Source organism: Sander vitreus, chromosome 20 (genome assembly GCF_031162955.1).
Source record: "Sander vitreus isolate 19-12246 chromosome 20, sanVit1, whole genome shotgun sequence".
NCBI classification, from domain to species: Eukaryota; Metazoa; Chordata; class Actinopteri; order Perciformes; family Percidae; genus Sander; species Sander vitreus.
Window position 1 is genome coordinate 20,390,380 of NC_135874.1, and position 16,728 is coordinate 20,407,107.

A 16,728-nucleotide genomic window follows, 5' to 3' on the forward strand; every position below is an offset into this window, starting at 1 on the left:
TTTAGCCTTAACCCACACAGGTTATCAAGTGTAAAGCAGCCATAAAATAAACAGTGTAACTTGAGAAGTGTTTTGCTCTGCAGGTTCACGATGTCAGCAACACGATATCAACAGTTTCAATCTTAAACATACCTCAGTTACAACACCTTTCCTCTACAACCCCCCCCCCCCCCCCCCCCGACATTAGAGGAGTTTCACACATTCAGCTCAAGACTGTCATTAAATGCTGCTTTGCATTGCTGCTGAGCAACTGAGTCATATCGGTGCAACATTCTCGAGACAGGAAGTGACACACACAGCGTTGACTTAAAGAAGAAATAAAGTTCTTTGGTATTGTCACTATGGAGAGGTTTATCAGTTGTTGATCCAGGATGTAAATATAGTAAAGAAAGTCTGTCAATTAAATGAGCAAACCATTGATACTATACTACTAACATTGATTCAATACAGGTGAGTTTGAAAAAGTTACAGTGGAGTAGTAACCATAACAAACATTGGCTGAGTAACTTTACACACAGCCACCAGTGAGTGCACTTAATATTCAGCTTGTCCAGTGAAAAATCAACAGTGTCACAGCTGGCAGGCTGTTTATACTGCCCTGACATCAGTCAGGCTCTATAAACAATGCTGCAGTACAGCCGCTGCCCTACAACTCACACACTTACACTGACACACACCCGCATACAAGCACCTCATCCGTCCACTTGTTTGCATTCCCTGCTGCATGACATCACCACCAGGGGTCAAAACCCTGCGAGCCGATTGGTTTGCTGTGGCGAAATTGCTGATCAGGTCCTCAGATCACAAAGTTGTGCCAAGAGGTGACATCAGTGTGTGGAGCTTAGCCAATAGTCGAGAGATGCCTGGATGACTCTAAAGCAACATCCTATTTAAACACACACACACACACACACACACACACACACACACAAATGTGCAAATGCGACATGCAATGTGGTCCTTCACTCCATCCAGCTTGTATGTTGAAGAGGATGTGGAGCAGCTAAGAGTAAGTTGTGTTATAAATAATAAATGTACTGTGGTTGAGCTTTAGGTCTGTGTTTCTTATTGACCTTTACTTCCACTATTTATGATGACTTGACAGAATGAGTGGTGTGCTTTCATCCACTAAACACATATAGTTTGTGTATGTGCTGCAGGCATGCCCTCTTCTAAAATTTCCCTCGGGATGAATAAAGTATCTATCTGTAGTGTATGACTGCATATACAGCTTTGTTAAAAAAAAAAAATGTTTTACAGTAAAGCAAGCAAATCTTTCACCCATATTTCATCATTCATGTTAAACAAACTTACTTACTCTTTAACAAAAATGTCTCTCTCTGTAGGGATCCTTTCCATAATGTTGTCAAACACTTAGAATAATAATCTGAGCCTGTCAGTGGCAAAAACAGCACTCTGAGTGGACGCAAACTGTCCTACAGGGTTACACTGCAGCCCGGTTCACTGCTTCTGGTTACAGCGTTCTTAGTCAATACGGACCACAGATTTCAAAAGATTTCAAAGATTTTTGTTCACATTAGTCACATAGACACCAATGCATGGGAAAATAGGGTCCAAATTGAAAAATTCTGAAACAATGCAAATTAGCACATATTTAATTAGATAATGCCTTATTTGCATAATTAAACATAAAAGTTAATAAAACTTGTAATACAAAAAACTATTGTCTTACTGTAAGTAATCAACTGGGGAAGTATCATGCTGTTAGTTAAAATATTTTCCCTATTCACCTGTACTGTCTTCCCTTAACATGGGCTGCAATAGGAAATTGGTATCACCAATTTCAGTATTTTCAATACTTTCCACCACTTGGATTTCTTAGAACTTTTTATATGTTATAGAGGAGACTTTTATGAGACTAGATCAGTTGAAAGAGTTTCTGTTGCAATTTGTGTGGGGTCATGTTGCATAATGCCTGTACTAAAACCATCAAGAGAGACATTATGAGTGAGTCACCTCTTGATGGGCAACACTTCTTATTACTTAGTTCCTGGAAGAAAAGAAAATCTGCTCAAAGTGGGTCTGTTTTCCATTCAGGACTGTTTGATTTTTCATCAGGGATAGAACTCCCTCCCCCCCTCAAAATGACATTGATGAATCATTTGTCTTAATAAACTTTGACTAACCAGACTTCTGGAGAGCTTCCCACAAAAACTCCCAGGGAGCACAACAGGAGGCCACATTTACTGCTTTAGCGATGTGGATAAAAGCCTGTCTCAGCGGCCACTGTAAGACTCCACAAAGACTCTTAGGGCTAAGCCTTCTCTAAACTTGACTGTGTTAAGAACACAAGCCCTATGCGCCTGTTTTACTGACTGTTGACAATGGGCAACATAGCTTCTTTAAAGTCTATAATCTACTGTCTGCTATATGAAGTTTGGACCTAAATACTAAACGAGGATAATAATGTTTTCAATGAATAAGAATCTATCTGACCTGAAAGTGATGAAATCCATAAGTCCTTCTAATACTTGTTTGCCGTTGAAACATGCATTTAAGTGACATTTGGGGATTTGGGGATTTTGGTAAGCCAGTTTGTGCTTTCTGTCCCTGTCCATCCCCTCCTCTGATACAACAAAGAAACAATAAATTGTCTGTTAGCTTAAAACTCTGTTTAGGTTAGGGACTTTTTACTCTTAGTCGTAGCTGGATATTTACCCAAATCTTTGTCACTGTGGCTGCTGGGAAAATAGGGAACTTTTCGTGCACCTAATACTGTACCAAATGTATGTGTCACCGTAATGATGGACAAGAAATACACTTCCTGTATTTGCTTTCAGTTTCCTGTATTTTTGAATCTAGTGGGGGCGTCAAACAGTGAGCAAGTGCAATACAAACCTTTAAGCAGAAAGAGACTTTGCTCATTAGATGGTGACAGACATTTCGGCCCACATTTCACAAGAGTGGCCATTGTTGTGGGTTGAGGGAAGTGGTAAGTCAGTGATGGGTAAGTGACAGGGCTTTAGAGTATAGGCTTCTATTAGTCATTGTACTTTACCTTTAACACGTCTGACTGCCTGGCACCGATTCCACTGCCCAAGAAGGAGCGTAAAATCCCATCAGACGGTACAATCATGTCTCACATACTTGCGTGACATTTACAAACACATGTCATAGTTACACTCACCCTGCCCTGCCTCTTTGCAGACTGGTTTGCCTAGTGATAGATGGTTTGGTTGGCAGGAACTTGTGGAAGAGATTGTGTGCCCTCTTGTCTGCTTGGCGAATAGGCATTGACTCAGCTGTCTGGCATTTAAGCTGGTGGTGGGTGAAGTTCCTCTTACAGCTCAAAGGCAGCAGGAATCTATTAATTACAGTATAGTCTGGATCAACAGAAGTACATTGCCAGAATAAGCCTGACATCCGGCAAAGCGCCTTTGCCCCTAACAACAAGAACAACCTCTGAGCTAGTAAGCTAATGTTACACGCTGAACATGGCAAGTTTTTATGAAAAGTTGAATCGTGCAATAAGGCAGGCCCGCTTGGTTCTTTAAGTGAATGATTGTAAAGTTTTACAAAGAATATGTTTACGGCATTGACTAATTGTTTTGGGACTGATTGGCAGGGATTGCTATGGACAAAGTACACACGGCGATACACTGGTAAGAGAAAATTACGTTAAACCATGTATTCAGCTAATTCAAATAGTTCATTATAACTAATTTCAATAGCAGTTAGAATCAGAAAGGGTTTTATTGCCATGTACGTTTTTTAACACATACAAGGAATTTGTTTTGGTGTTGTTGGTGCACGTCACACATTCTCTAGATGGAATATTAAAGAATATAAGTATAGGTATAAACAATATAAGTATAAGTATATGTACACAGTATGTATTAAATTAAATTAAAAATAAAGATAGAAATAAAAAAATAAAATAAATAAAGAGCAAAGAGCATTACAGTTAACTTCATTTAATATGGTTTATGCTAAATGTTCCACCAGAATAAGTTCCTTCCCTAGAATATTTTGCAGAGGTACCGTCACTGCATTCGAGCTTAGCGATTGTGATTGGTTTAAAGAAATGGAAACATCCCAGAGCGTTTTTTCCCTCCTATCCCAGGATGTATCTTTGGTGTAGCCAGACCTTACTGCACGGCGCTGTGGATATAGGTATGGCAATGACAGACTAATACCAGTACGAAAAAACTAAATTCCTTTTATTTCCATTTGGTGTTTTGCCTAAAAACAAACACATTTTCACTTATTTTGCCTAGAAATACATCATCAACCATGACAAAAGTCAACATGCGTAATACATGTGTAATCCTAGAATGTGAGATCCTCTTCATGTTATTAAACCCCCTAAATTCTCAGAAATATTAACAAGGACACGACCTTTGAATCCTCAATGGTCTGATCGGCCCTGACTGAGGGTTAAAGCTGCTATGATCTATATTTTTTTAATATATATATATATATATATACACACACACACACAGACACATACACACGCAACATTAGGAAAACGCACGCAAATACAACACAACACGCAACATTAAGAAAACACATGCAAATAGACCACAACCACCTCTGTATTTATATCCTTAAATATTTTTAAAGTGCAATAAAAAAAGTAATTTATTTATTGGTTGCTCTAAGTCAGTTGATTTCCCTTTTGGTACATATGTTTAAAGTCATTATGTACAATAATCAAATCACAATGGTATTTTTGTTTGTCAGAATGTAAATTATTCAAGAAAAGGCCATACTCAATGTCATCTTATACTTCTTGCATGCAAAATAACATATACACAAATATGAAATATATATTAGAAGATGTCCCTTAACAACCAAGGATTAGAAGAGAGATGACTTGTGTCAAATGTACATATCAAATGTGCTGAACCACAAAACAATTCGCTGCAGGGTTGTATTTAACAACATGTTGCAAATCCGCAAAATCAGGAGTAGTCAGTTGACAAAAAACATTCCCAATGGCTCATATTTATTGCATTCTTTAAATATAATTATTTCACAGCTAATAATACAACTTTTTAAACTCAGCTTTAATATACCAACAGGATATTGTCATTTAAGAGTCAAGATTTAGATGGTAACAGTACATATATATTGCAGGAGATTTGCTCTCAGGTAAACATCTAGCTAGCAGTTCCAGATGTTTTCTAATCTAGAGCCTGTTAATCTAAAACTTTTCACTTGTGTAAGCTAGTGCACTGGGTTTGTTTCATCCTTGAACTCAAGCCTGCACGTTCTTTAAACTGTATTCTTAAAAATATGTAATGACTATCTTGCATCAGTTTTAACAATAGAAGACCCTATACAGAACCATGTATGCCATGAATGGGAACCATGAATGCCTGTAACAAATTTCATGAAAATCCATCTGTTAATTTGAGATATTTCAGTCTGGACCAAAGTACCTGACCGACCAAACCACAGCCACAGTCATTGACATTTTGGTTGAAGAAAACAAGAGCACAACACTTTGTTTTCTAACATTGGGACATTTTGAGCATGTTTTGTGGTTTCCTTCCATTTTCGAAATACAGAGCAAAACTGACATCACTAGTTCCTCAGCAGCTCTACCCTGTTCCTCTGTCTCACTTCAAAAAGTCCAAGGGAATAGTTACAGCAGAAATTTGGTATTTTAGTGGTTCTGCACCTGAAAGAGAAAGTGGAGAAAGACCTGTGGGGTTTCCATCAGCCTTTATTTGACCAAGCCAGTTGTCAGGTTTCTTCTGTCTGTGGCTTTACACACATCGCAGAGGATTTGATACAACGTTCTTTCCTACTCTCGGTGAAACTCTTACACACAGTTCCACTGTAGTCGATGCCATGAGGCCATAAACAAGCTCTATAGAGAGTGTGGCTGTGGGAGAGTGACAGCATTTTGGTGTGGTTATATTGTGAATATTTTATTTTAACACTAGTTGGCGGAGTCAAAACATAACTGTGTTTCTGTATCGCCCTGGAATTCAATCTGAGCTGCAGTACATGTGCCTGTGTTTTTCTGCGGGCTTTGATATCGAGAAGGCAGCGCTGTGTTTTGACAGCTTTCAGACTGTGATGGAGAGAAGAAAAGAAAGGGGGGGAAAGGGAGAGAGACAGGAGAGGAAAAGGGAACGGGGGGAGGTGGGTGTGGCGGAGAAGGAATCCTGGGCTGCTCAATGTCAAACTAGGGAGGACTGCAGGGAAAATGAAAGGGGATGGGGGAGGTTAGAAGGACAAGCTTATCAGTGTGTTTGTGAAGAAGAAGGAAGCAGGCTGGCTGCATGAACCACAACAGGATGGAGAAGTAATCCAAAGAGAAGAGAGAGACTTGTGGAAACACACATATTTAATATGTACTGTACCTCCTGTCTCTCTTACACACATGCTCACATTATATGGAGTAACACTACAAAAAGGCTCGGGGTGTATGGATATTTAATGAAACACCCCCACGCTCATCCTCCACCGAATCTGCTCACTAGCACGGGTCCAATGGAGGAGGAAGAGGAAAGTAGGGCACGTCTGCAGATTTAATGAGGCAAAAAAAGTGCTGTATGCTTATGCTTACAAGCTTATGTTTTCTCCTCCAGCAGAGCTACTCTCTTCAAAAGACAGACTCCATTCTCTTCTGACATACAGCCACAGAATTCAGCATTATTGAGGCCATCTCGTACGTTGCCTTTCAATTGTGAAACATGGATTTTTGTGGATACTTAACGGCGGGATGGAGGCCAGAGATGAGTCCCATCTACTTCATGTCGCCGTAATCACGTTGGATCGTTTTTTAGAATGTAATCCCATTGAGTAGGCTTACAGTGCATCAAATCTCAAACCCCTTCTCATTTCCGATGTGTATTAGGTTGAGTCACAATGCGATGTTGGTGGATAATTATTCAGACATCGTTAAATCAAGAATTCTCCCCATATTTGGGATCTGCAGAGGAGAAGAAATGCTTAAAAGCTTGAACTGGGACGAAGAAAGAGGAAAAACTAACACATACAATTAGCATAAAGTGGAAAAATGACAACAAAGGAAAACGTTTTCAGATGATCATAAGGCTTGAGGGCAAACCAGCCTGAGGATCCATGGTACTAGTCCCTACATGGCTTTCTCTGATCCAACCACAGATCTCTGAAGAGACACTATTTTAGTAGAGATGTGCTCAAGCTTATTTCACCTGGGGGGATTCTGGTTGCTAAAACAGGGGCACACACTCATTAGAGACAGTGTGAGCGTTCGGTCAGGCTAAAGAACACACCCACATACAAATAGGCACAAATGTAAATACTTCACAGCAAGTGCACATACTTAAGAAGCCGTTTGCGCCAGCCTCAGTGGAGAATCAAGACAATACAGGCAGCCATGTATCCAGAAACAGCTGAATATGTGGCTAATTACATCTTGAGGTAGGTCATCGCTCCCTCATAAAACTGTGTTTACCATTCGCAGTGGATTTGACACCAAGTCATTGTGTCTATAATTGAGGACATGGGTTGTTTTCAACAAGGTCGCCGTGTTTTACTGACCCAGCTTTCCAGGAGTGGCGGCATGACTTGGATGTTTGTTCAATATGTGTCAGTAAGGCAGAATCTTCTAGAGTGGCTGTCAATTTGTTTGTCTACATTCTTACTGCAGGGAAGCATAGCGTGACATTGTGGTTTGTGTTCAGGGTGAAAATGGTTTAAAAAACTAAGAAGTTTGCTTACATTTTTTGAGGCAGACAATAGAAATTGCTTTTTACTTATGAATCTTCGCACAATACTGTCACTATCTGCTTTCATCCTGCTTTTGATTTGTCAATGTCCTAAAGATTCATGGTTGTTTTACTTCTTCTGTGTCTCAGCATCCCTGCTTGAAATGTTATTAAAACCAGATTAAAACCAGCGTTGTCACATAAAAGCCCAATGTTTCTTTTTTTCCGTTTAGACAAAAGGCCTTGTCAATATCAGTGTTTTTCTCCCCGTCTCAGTGTGAAGTGAAAAATGCATCTCATCACGTCGACTTTGAGGGTATCTGTCATTTTCACCCTGGGTGAGCTGGAAGATGGGACGCTGGTAGCGAGGCAGAAAATGAAAGATGGATGCTGTTCCCGGTGCATTTGATTGCTGTCTGATTATACAGCTTCTCTTGGTGGAGCACGTTTAAACTTTCTCTCACAAATGCACACAGACACCGCTGAGTTCATTATTAAAGGCCGGCTGAAATCAGATAGCTGGACCCACATCACCATCATGATGTGGGTCATACTCGGGACATGGTCACGAACACTCATACAGGATGTGCTCAGACATCCACAAAGCTGCTCTGAAAAGCAACACACTGACATGTGTGTCTGTGCTTACCCAGAAATATGTTATTCAGTCTAATATATAATTTAGTCAGTGCCTCGTGGGACTATACGAGTCAAAACACACTTGACTTTCTAATGCTAAAACTGCATGCATATTCTGTACCATGCAACTGGCTTTTTTTTTGTGTTGCCAGTTGTTTTATAATGGCTTTTTGCTTCGCCCTGGGTGAATGTGGATGGATCAAGACTCTCTCATCAGGAGGAGATGGAGGGAAGGAAGGATGTGTGTATGGAAGAGAGAGAGCGAAATGGGCCTCCGGGGGGGTGATGATGGTGGAAGGGGGAGTGGGTGGGGGTCAGACGGCCCCTTCCATGCCATCATATCCCAAGGCGTGCCTCTAAAGTTACACACTGTCTGTGGCTGCAGCCAGCGGGTCTCACATCACCACGTTCATTGAAGCACCGCTGTAACCAGATAGCGTTAAGTGGACCCACATCACCATCATATTTTGGTTTGCATGTATGCGGCCACTGAGCCATGCACATACACACATACACTGTTTTTCTCCATGTATTGCTCTCAGCTCTTCTCCTTAAGCCCCTTTTACCTCTAATCATCCAATACCACAGTACAGGCCGCTTTATTACAGATCCAGTGTGGTTAATGAGAGATGTGAGGTGCCAACAAGGTAAATCACTTATCAATAGCTTGAGATCTGGCACTGTGACAACACTGCTAAAGCTGGTGAGAGAAAGGAAAAGGGTGAAGGAGAAGAAGGGGAGTGTATTTTCTTTTGTTGACATCTAAGTCGTACTGGGAAGCCTGTAGTTTCTGTAGTTACACTCATGTTCAAAAACACAACATCCTTCTATCTCCTAAAATGAAATATGTAAAGACCTGTCAGCGTGTGTGCCCTTGCTTTTATGTCTGTGATTAAATAGGGCCACACGGCTTGGAAATGAGTACACTGAATAATGCTGTGGGTGTATTGATTTTCTGTCTCTGCCTCCCTCTCTTCCTCGTCTTCTCCACCATCCCCCTCATGAAGGAGGCCTCGTCTGAGCCTGTATGAGCCCCTGTATGTGAGGCGCTACTGGAGGCCGGAGTTGCCCAGCTTTTCCACCCCGCACCAGGGAAAGGGTGGGTACTGGTGGAGTCCCCAGAGGTACCAGGAGGTGGGGTCTACATGGAGGGACACACACCGACGTCGAGTGGTCTTCCCTGGGAACACTGGCTTCTCTGACGTGCCCTCGAGTCTGAATGCAGGCTACTGCCACATTCACCCCACCTTGGTGTAAGTGGACTGCTAAAGCTACTGGGTTACAAGCATACCTCCCTGCATGTATGTGTGTGTGTGTGTGTGTGTGTGTGTGTGTGTGTGTGTGTGTGTGTGTGTGTGTGTGTGTGTGTGTGTGTGTGTGTGTGTTGGCATTATGCTCTTGTAGCCTGCTTTTGACGAGCCTTTCTTAAGTAGAAGTTGGTTGTCAGCACTCTGGGAGAAGCAGACGACAGACCGGGTAGTACTCAATCAGCACTCTGCCGGCTTATCAGAGGCCAGGCGTGGAGCCACAGTAAGGAGCTCTCCTCACGCTGTCACCTTGCTTGTATGTCACCAAGGCCACATCTTTACACAGGGGCCATTAGGCCTGTCAGAAAGCATGTATGCTTACAGAGTTACCTCCTCATCTGAGAGCATTCTGCCCAACTCCTGTCAATGCTGTGGTCGTCACTAACCTAGAATATCTGCCAAACGGGAGGGAATGTAAGGATACTTTTATACTGTGGGTCACATACAGTCAGCTCCTCAGTGCCACTGCTAGAAAATACTGTACTGTAGGTATAATTCACTTGAGTTTTTCCAGTTTACTTTTGACAGTTATATTTAGTAGTAACTTTGTAGATCAGTGTTTCAACATTAGTCTACATAGGACATACATATAGGTCTACATCCATGCTAACAGAATTGGACAAATCAAATTTTTGACCTGATAATGGCGCTAGATTTATCTTCCATTTTATCCTCTGAGCATTTCTGTAGCAAATTTCCTGGCAATACATTCAATAATGGTCGAGACATTTCACTAAAGACCACAAATGTGAACCTCACAGTGGCTGCTAGTGTGGCAAAAAAAGAAGAGAAAAGCCTAAATCTATCCCATAACAGTATCTACACTAACCCCATACCTATTATTTTTCTGTCACTAACGTGTCTATTCCCAGCCCTTCCCCCCTATCACCAACCTAATATAGAGTATATATAAATATCATTTACTCCTCCAGCTACTCCGCATTACATCCCCCCCCCCCCCCCAAAGGAGGCTGATAACTGAGAGCACACTGACCTAAATGGATGGGCAGAGTAATGGTCTCAACGCCCCAGAGCATCTTGTTGTAATGGCAGCAGAATGGTTGTGAGCGTCTGGGTGTTCCCTCAAACTGATCTGATTGTTACCGCTCTGTCAATTGAGGTGTTTGGGATAGAAGCAGAGGGGTGAGGTGAACACCCCATCACAGAAAAAAGGGATCCCAACTGGGGAAAGGAGACAGAAAGAAAGAAAGAAAGAAAGAAAGAAAGAAAGAAAGAAAGAAAGAAAGAGGAAACGATAGAGAGAGGAAGATAAGTGTACACGAAAGAGAGAGGGAAAGTTTGGACCTTGAGAGAAAGAAAAAGAAAGTGAAGTGATACAGGGGAGGGAAAGTTCTAGAAGCATTGCAGAAAGATAAAAAAAAAAAAAAAGACCCTTAAAATGGAAATAGGTGGTTTTGAGCGAAAGGGAGAAAGATTGATGGTCAGGGGGGAAAAGGAGAGAGTGAAAAAAAGGAAAGAAGTGGAAAGAGAGAAAAAGCCAAGGGGCTAATGGGCTCGTGGCTAATCAATCCTGAGTGATGGCCACTTTAGAGTAGGCCAGGCTGACAGATGGAGACCATCCCTCTGCTTTAGCTCTCCCCTGACTCCCCTGCTCCTAACTCACCATGCAGGAACACATCAGCACCCCCCGGCCAGCCCCTCCCAGAGGGCATCTGACATCACATACATGCAATACACATACGGAGACACACTCAGCCCAGCCAGGGCCTTTTACATCTGCCAATCCATTTATCATGTGAGAAACGGCCACAACAGGGGCCAGTACTGTTATTCCTGACATGGATGGGTTTGAATGAGTGCAGCATCAGCTGTAGATTGATTCTCCATAAGGATTGATTGGACTAAATGAGCACTGGGATCGATCACTGATGACAATGAGTTACTACTCAGGCAGCCACACGGTAGACTACTTTTGTACACTTGTCCACAGTGAGTAGAAAGAGGAGAAACTGTTCCATTTATACAGGATTACTGTATAAATCAGTGATGTGCCACCACAGCAAAAAAAGACATTTTCCACATTGCTGTGCAAACCCACAGCATGTGGACTGAAATGGACAAGAGGATAATGAATGGAAAAAAAAGGAAGATAGACGCTATTTAAAGACTGTAGATGGTGTAGTGCATACTGAATACACAGGAATTGTGGAGGTTATTTTTTTAAACAATACTGAAAACAATGTTATATGCCGTAAAACATGATGACGCAACAGTGTCACCGTAGGAACACAGCAGTTCACAACACAACTAGCAGTGTCATATTTCTATTTCACCCACAGCATTACAAGTATGATCCCGACATTACAGGTTGTTTACAATCTTAACTAAACAGGAACAAACAAGACAACAGTGTTATAAATTGCACTCTGCTGGCCCTGTTAAAAAAAGATTAAAGGGAAGAAAGTGCAATCCAGTGACAGTCTTGTTGGACAGAATGGAGAACTGCTATTAGCTCCTAAAGGACAGCAGGAGGGAAGAGAAGGACGGCGGCTGAGGTCTCCACTGATAGATATTCAGCAGACAGTCGCTTTCTGCTCTCACTATCAGCAGGGATGCTCGCACTGGGTCATGACACACAAGCCTCTTATGCTGCAGTGACAACAGCTGCAAGACCCCAGTTGCTACTGTGTGCTTGTTTGCCTCTGCATGTGTGTTCATCTGTGCACACATGCGTGTGTCACTCACGTGTTTCCTTTGTGTGCACTAAATCAGCACTTTATACAATCCAGCGTGTTGTCTGTTAGGTCCTTTGCCAATCCTCTTGCAAGGGAACAGCTCTCCTCACCCAGCTGTCATGTCAACAGTCAGTCAGTCAGTCAGTCAGTCGGTAAAACATTGAGTCAGGCAGCAATGCAATTCTTCCCATAGACTCCGCTGGAGCTTAGATCCCCCACTTCCTGAGCCATGGAAAATGGTCAAAGCACAAGCCACAGATGGCAGAACCCGGGCCGAGCTTTAGGAGAAATCCAACTCTGCTCAGAGTTGGAGAGCTAGAAGGTTGAAAAGGCACAGAGAGGGGAAAAAGAAATGGATCTGGCTGGAAACGAGGGAGGAAACTGAGCAAAGACAGGCCATTTGTTTCCACAACCCAGCACACACACTGGAACACATCCATTAGGATTAAGCCTGAAACTGTATTGCTTTACATATCATGAGGTATTCTTTCAAAGCATATTCATTTTCATACCTATTCATTATTTCCAGGGTTAAGATTTTACAGTGTCAACTTAACAGAGCAGGAAAGCTCCAAATGTCTTTATAGCTGTGAATAGCACCTTTGATAAAAGAAGTGTCTAATCCATTGACATTTTGAAAAGCAAAGTCTGGCCTCTTGGTACTGTGAGAAAATCACCTGCTGAGCTTGGTAATTGAATGGCGCTGTTCTGCTTTTATTATCCCGGTTCACCTCCGAGAGGCTGACATGCTCAATAATGAGGTCTTTGGTAATTAAGTTAGCTGATTAAGGAGCTGATGCATAATTAAATTCACAGAGAATAGTTGTGAGGATTGTCTCGGTTTCATTATTAGCCCTTTTTGGTTTTACAGGAGATAAAACATCACCTCCAGCCCTCAAAAGTAGCCATCGATATTGGGCAAGTTGCTTCAATAATATAATCAACTACTCATGACACACACAAAAGGAATTTGTCTACATTACCAAACTAATTACTCAACAGCAAAAGTTAGCTAGTTACATTATCAGTTACCATACTTTCTATTTCTCAGCTCCTTCAACTTTGACAACTCAGAACCTCCACACGTTACACTTTTTGTGTTTAACGTGTAGAAATAGAAAACCAGGCACCATGTTTTAAAAAGTAGCCAGCTAACAGTTTGTAGGTATTTAGCGACAGCTAGCTAGTAGCTAACAGCAAGTTGTCAGTAAATACCAGGTTATAAATTAAACTAGCTAACAGTGTTAGCCCAGTTAACTGAAATCCCATGCTCACAGTGAGAACTCTGAACAAAACCAGATGATTTGTGTATGTAGGCTTACCAGTTGTTAGTCTATATCCACAACGTTCCACTTCCATGATTGCTCTCGTTCTGCTGTAAATTCCGCCGGATGTCACTCTTTTCATGTGAGTTTTCAGATGTCCATTACCTTCCGCTTTCTTTGTGTTGTAATTTTAAACTCCGGTGGATTTATGAGGACTATGGTTTGCTTCTCAGATTTCTGCAGGGTAAATTGAGACAGCTAGCTACACTATCTGTCCAATCTGAGTTTTCTGTTGCACTACTAAAACAACCTTTGAACGTATGTCCCACCAAAACAAGCTATAGACCTTTTTCACGGCAGACATGTTGACATGTCATAGTAGGAAAAGCACAGGTGTATTCAAAACCATTAATGATGGCTGCATTCCACTTAGGAGAGGCCCTGGTATTGTGCATGCTGACTCTCTGAAATAGCTTACTGGGACACTTGATGGAATTAAGCCATCGTTAAGGTTATCAATTTCAGCTGTGCTTTTCCTATTGTGACAAGTCAAAAATGTCTGCTGTGAAAAAGGTCCATTTCTCGAGGCTATTTTGCAGCACAACATGTAAACAAGGCAACTTTGGAGTCACCGGGACCTTTTCCTCTTCTGGTAGAGGCTACCAAAACCCCACTATGCCCCAAGCCAACATGCCAGTTTCTCTACTGAACACAGGGAGACCAAACTGATACAAAGCCTCCATTAAAGGGGCTGTACTTCACATTCAATACATTAATATGTCAGCTAACAAATATTTGCTATGTAAAGATATAGTGGAGTAATGGTGTCTGTGTGTGTTGTAATGCCGAGGGGAAACGGTCTGTGAGAGCTGTGTGGAGGCTATCCCAGCCCACTGTTTTTTTTTTCAGTATTTCGAGTACAGCCCTTTTAAACTTACAGTAACACAATAAACAAGCAGGCCCCCACATTATCTAACTAATGTCACTGGGATTAGTAACTATTGTAATTACCACATTTCAAATTGAAATCCCTCACACACTACTCATTACTGAAAAAAAGTAATCACATTACAGCAATTACAGAATCACCAAGTGGAAATGATGTAGTGTTTATTTATCTACCTTAAGATTATTATGAGCAGAGATTCTGCTGTGTATCATGTTGTGAAAAAAGTGTTAAAGTGTCTATGCAGGAACATTTTAACACTTTTCCTCATGGTGCAGAATGAGATGTAAGTTTAGACTGAACAAATGATTCTGCCTGGGTGCTCCGAGACAAGAGTTAGTCATTAAGGACTGAAAATCAGATAAGTGAAGTGCTAATGCTTGACAAACACCCTCGGCGTCACACCCTCTGCACCGATGCGTGGAGCCTCCGGTGAAAGACGATGCCGAGCGGCAGAAGGCGGCGTGCTGAACAGGTGACAACACAAACCCGTCCCTCCCCGAGACCCGCCAGCCAGGCTCAGTTTACTGTAGAAAGTCACACAGCAGATGGTGTCCAAGGAAGTGAATTAGCACCGTGAGGCCGTGTCCACACACACCAGATGGGGGTAGAAGAAGAGACAAAGAAACTGAGGGAGAAAAACAAGGACATAAAGGCAGAACAGCCAAGGTGGAGAGGGGGTGGTGTGTAGGGGGAGTTCTGGCTTTGTATGAGCTTATGTGTTTGTTTGCTTGTGTGTGTTTGTGCCTTTGTTGGCCCAATGCAAGGTCTGGCCAAGTTCATGGGCCTGTCGACTGTGATTATACCCATTCATTGACTCATTAATCCAGCCAGATCTCATGTGTAACACTTCTCATTTTTATGATAATTTTACATGTGTTGTGCAAAGCAAAGCTGTTCAAACATGCTAATGTGTGTTCCGTTTATTCGTTGGAAAGGTGGAGGTATCACTGGAAAAAACTGAGGGAGAGGGTGCCTCAAGTGCTGAAAAGAAGAGAGTAAGAAACTGAAGCCCGTTTTCCCCAAAAAATAAAAATCACACTCGTGTTTTCCTCAACCTGTTTCTAATATGTTTTTTTCTCTTTTGGTCCCCTCTTCCAGTAACTTTCTTGTCCTGTGAAGATTCTTTAGACTTCGTGAATATGAAGCCCAGGCACTTGATACATACATATTATACAGGTGACAAGTTGCTCTTTCAAAAACAGAAATGACTGCTGCAATTTGTGTTTAGGCTGGAGGGAAACACAGCCATGTTTTGGTCAAGGTAATCTCACAGTGTCAGTGGTTCAGGAATAGGCTCTGGAATGTTAATAAGGGAGAAAAGGGCAACATGACTTAAATGCCACACAGATGTGGGCTATCAGTGATGCACTCTAGCAAGGAAATGAGTTGTAGCACTTTCAGCCGCAGTATTGTGTTGGAGGGCTGTTCATTTTATGGGTGGACTGTACACAAGGTTGTAAATAGAAATGTCAGAATAAAGTTGTGCTGTAATTTAAGTGTGAAAATGTCCCTGGCTATCTTGTTTTTCAATCTCCCTCTCTGTCCACGCCCCTCCACAGCCCATCTGGCTGTGATTATTGGCAGTGGCCTAATCCAGCGTTGTGTCCCTTTTGACACAATGGGGAGGGCCAACTCTCTGTTGTCTCACCCATCCCTCGTCTTCTTCTTCTTCTTCTTCTTCTTCTTCTTCTTCTTCTTCTTCTTCTTCTTCTTCTACCCTTTTTCTTCTCTGTCTCTCTTCCCCTCATTCTCTTTCTTGCTCTTTCTCTTTTTCTCTTTCAACCTCTCTCTGTTTTAACTCTTGTTCCTTTTCTCCTCTTTGCCTGACTGCTGCTGCATCTGTCACTAGCTGAGCGGCAAGCGCCTGTGTGGCACTTTGCCAATGCTGACAGCTGGCAGAGAGAAAGAGAAAAAAATAAACGGCGGAGGAGAGAGGGCAAAGAGAAAGGGAGGGGTGAGGAGGGAGGGAGGGAGGGAGGGAGGGCGGGCGGGCGGTTGATAAATATCAACACAAGTCAAACATTCCAATATCACCTTACTGACTGCAAATGGCATTGCAGAGGCAGCAAAGGAAATCAATGATAGTGTTACAGATATACAACATTAAGAAGTGATACAACAACAAGAAAACCTGCAATGAGGAAGCAGGTGACAGGGCACCTTTTGTCCTTTAACTTTGGAGCGATTACTCTTACTTCTCTT

At 42.0% G+C, this 16,728-nt stretch overlaps 1 long non-coding RNA gene across 2 annotated transcripts; it reads left to right on the forward strand.

Annotated features, from left to right (window-relative positions):
* Window positions 1–935: 935 nt before the first annotated feature.
* Window positions 936–16,076, forward strand: LOC144535466 (uncharacterized). Of its 2 annotated transcripts, XR_013503672.1 has the most exons (4): window positions 936–1,009; window positions 9,317–9,562; window positions 15,462–15,521; window positions 15,625–16,076. It is a non-coding gene; the product is annotated as an uncharacterized LOC144535466 (long non-coding RNA). The 2 variants fall into 2 exon arrangements; XR_013503671.1 differs by lacking the exon at window positions 15,625–16,076 and having other exon boundaries at window positions 15,462–15,572.
* The last annotated feature ends 652 nt before the right edge of the window (window positions 16,077–16,728 follow it).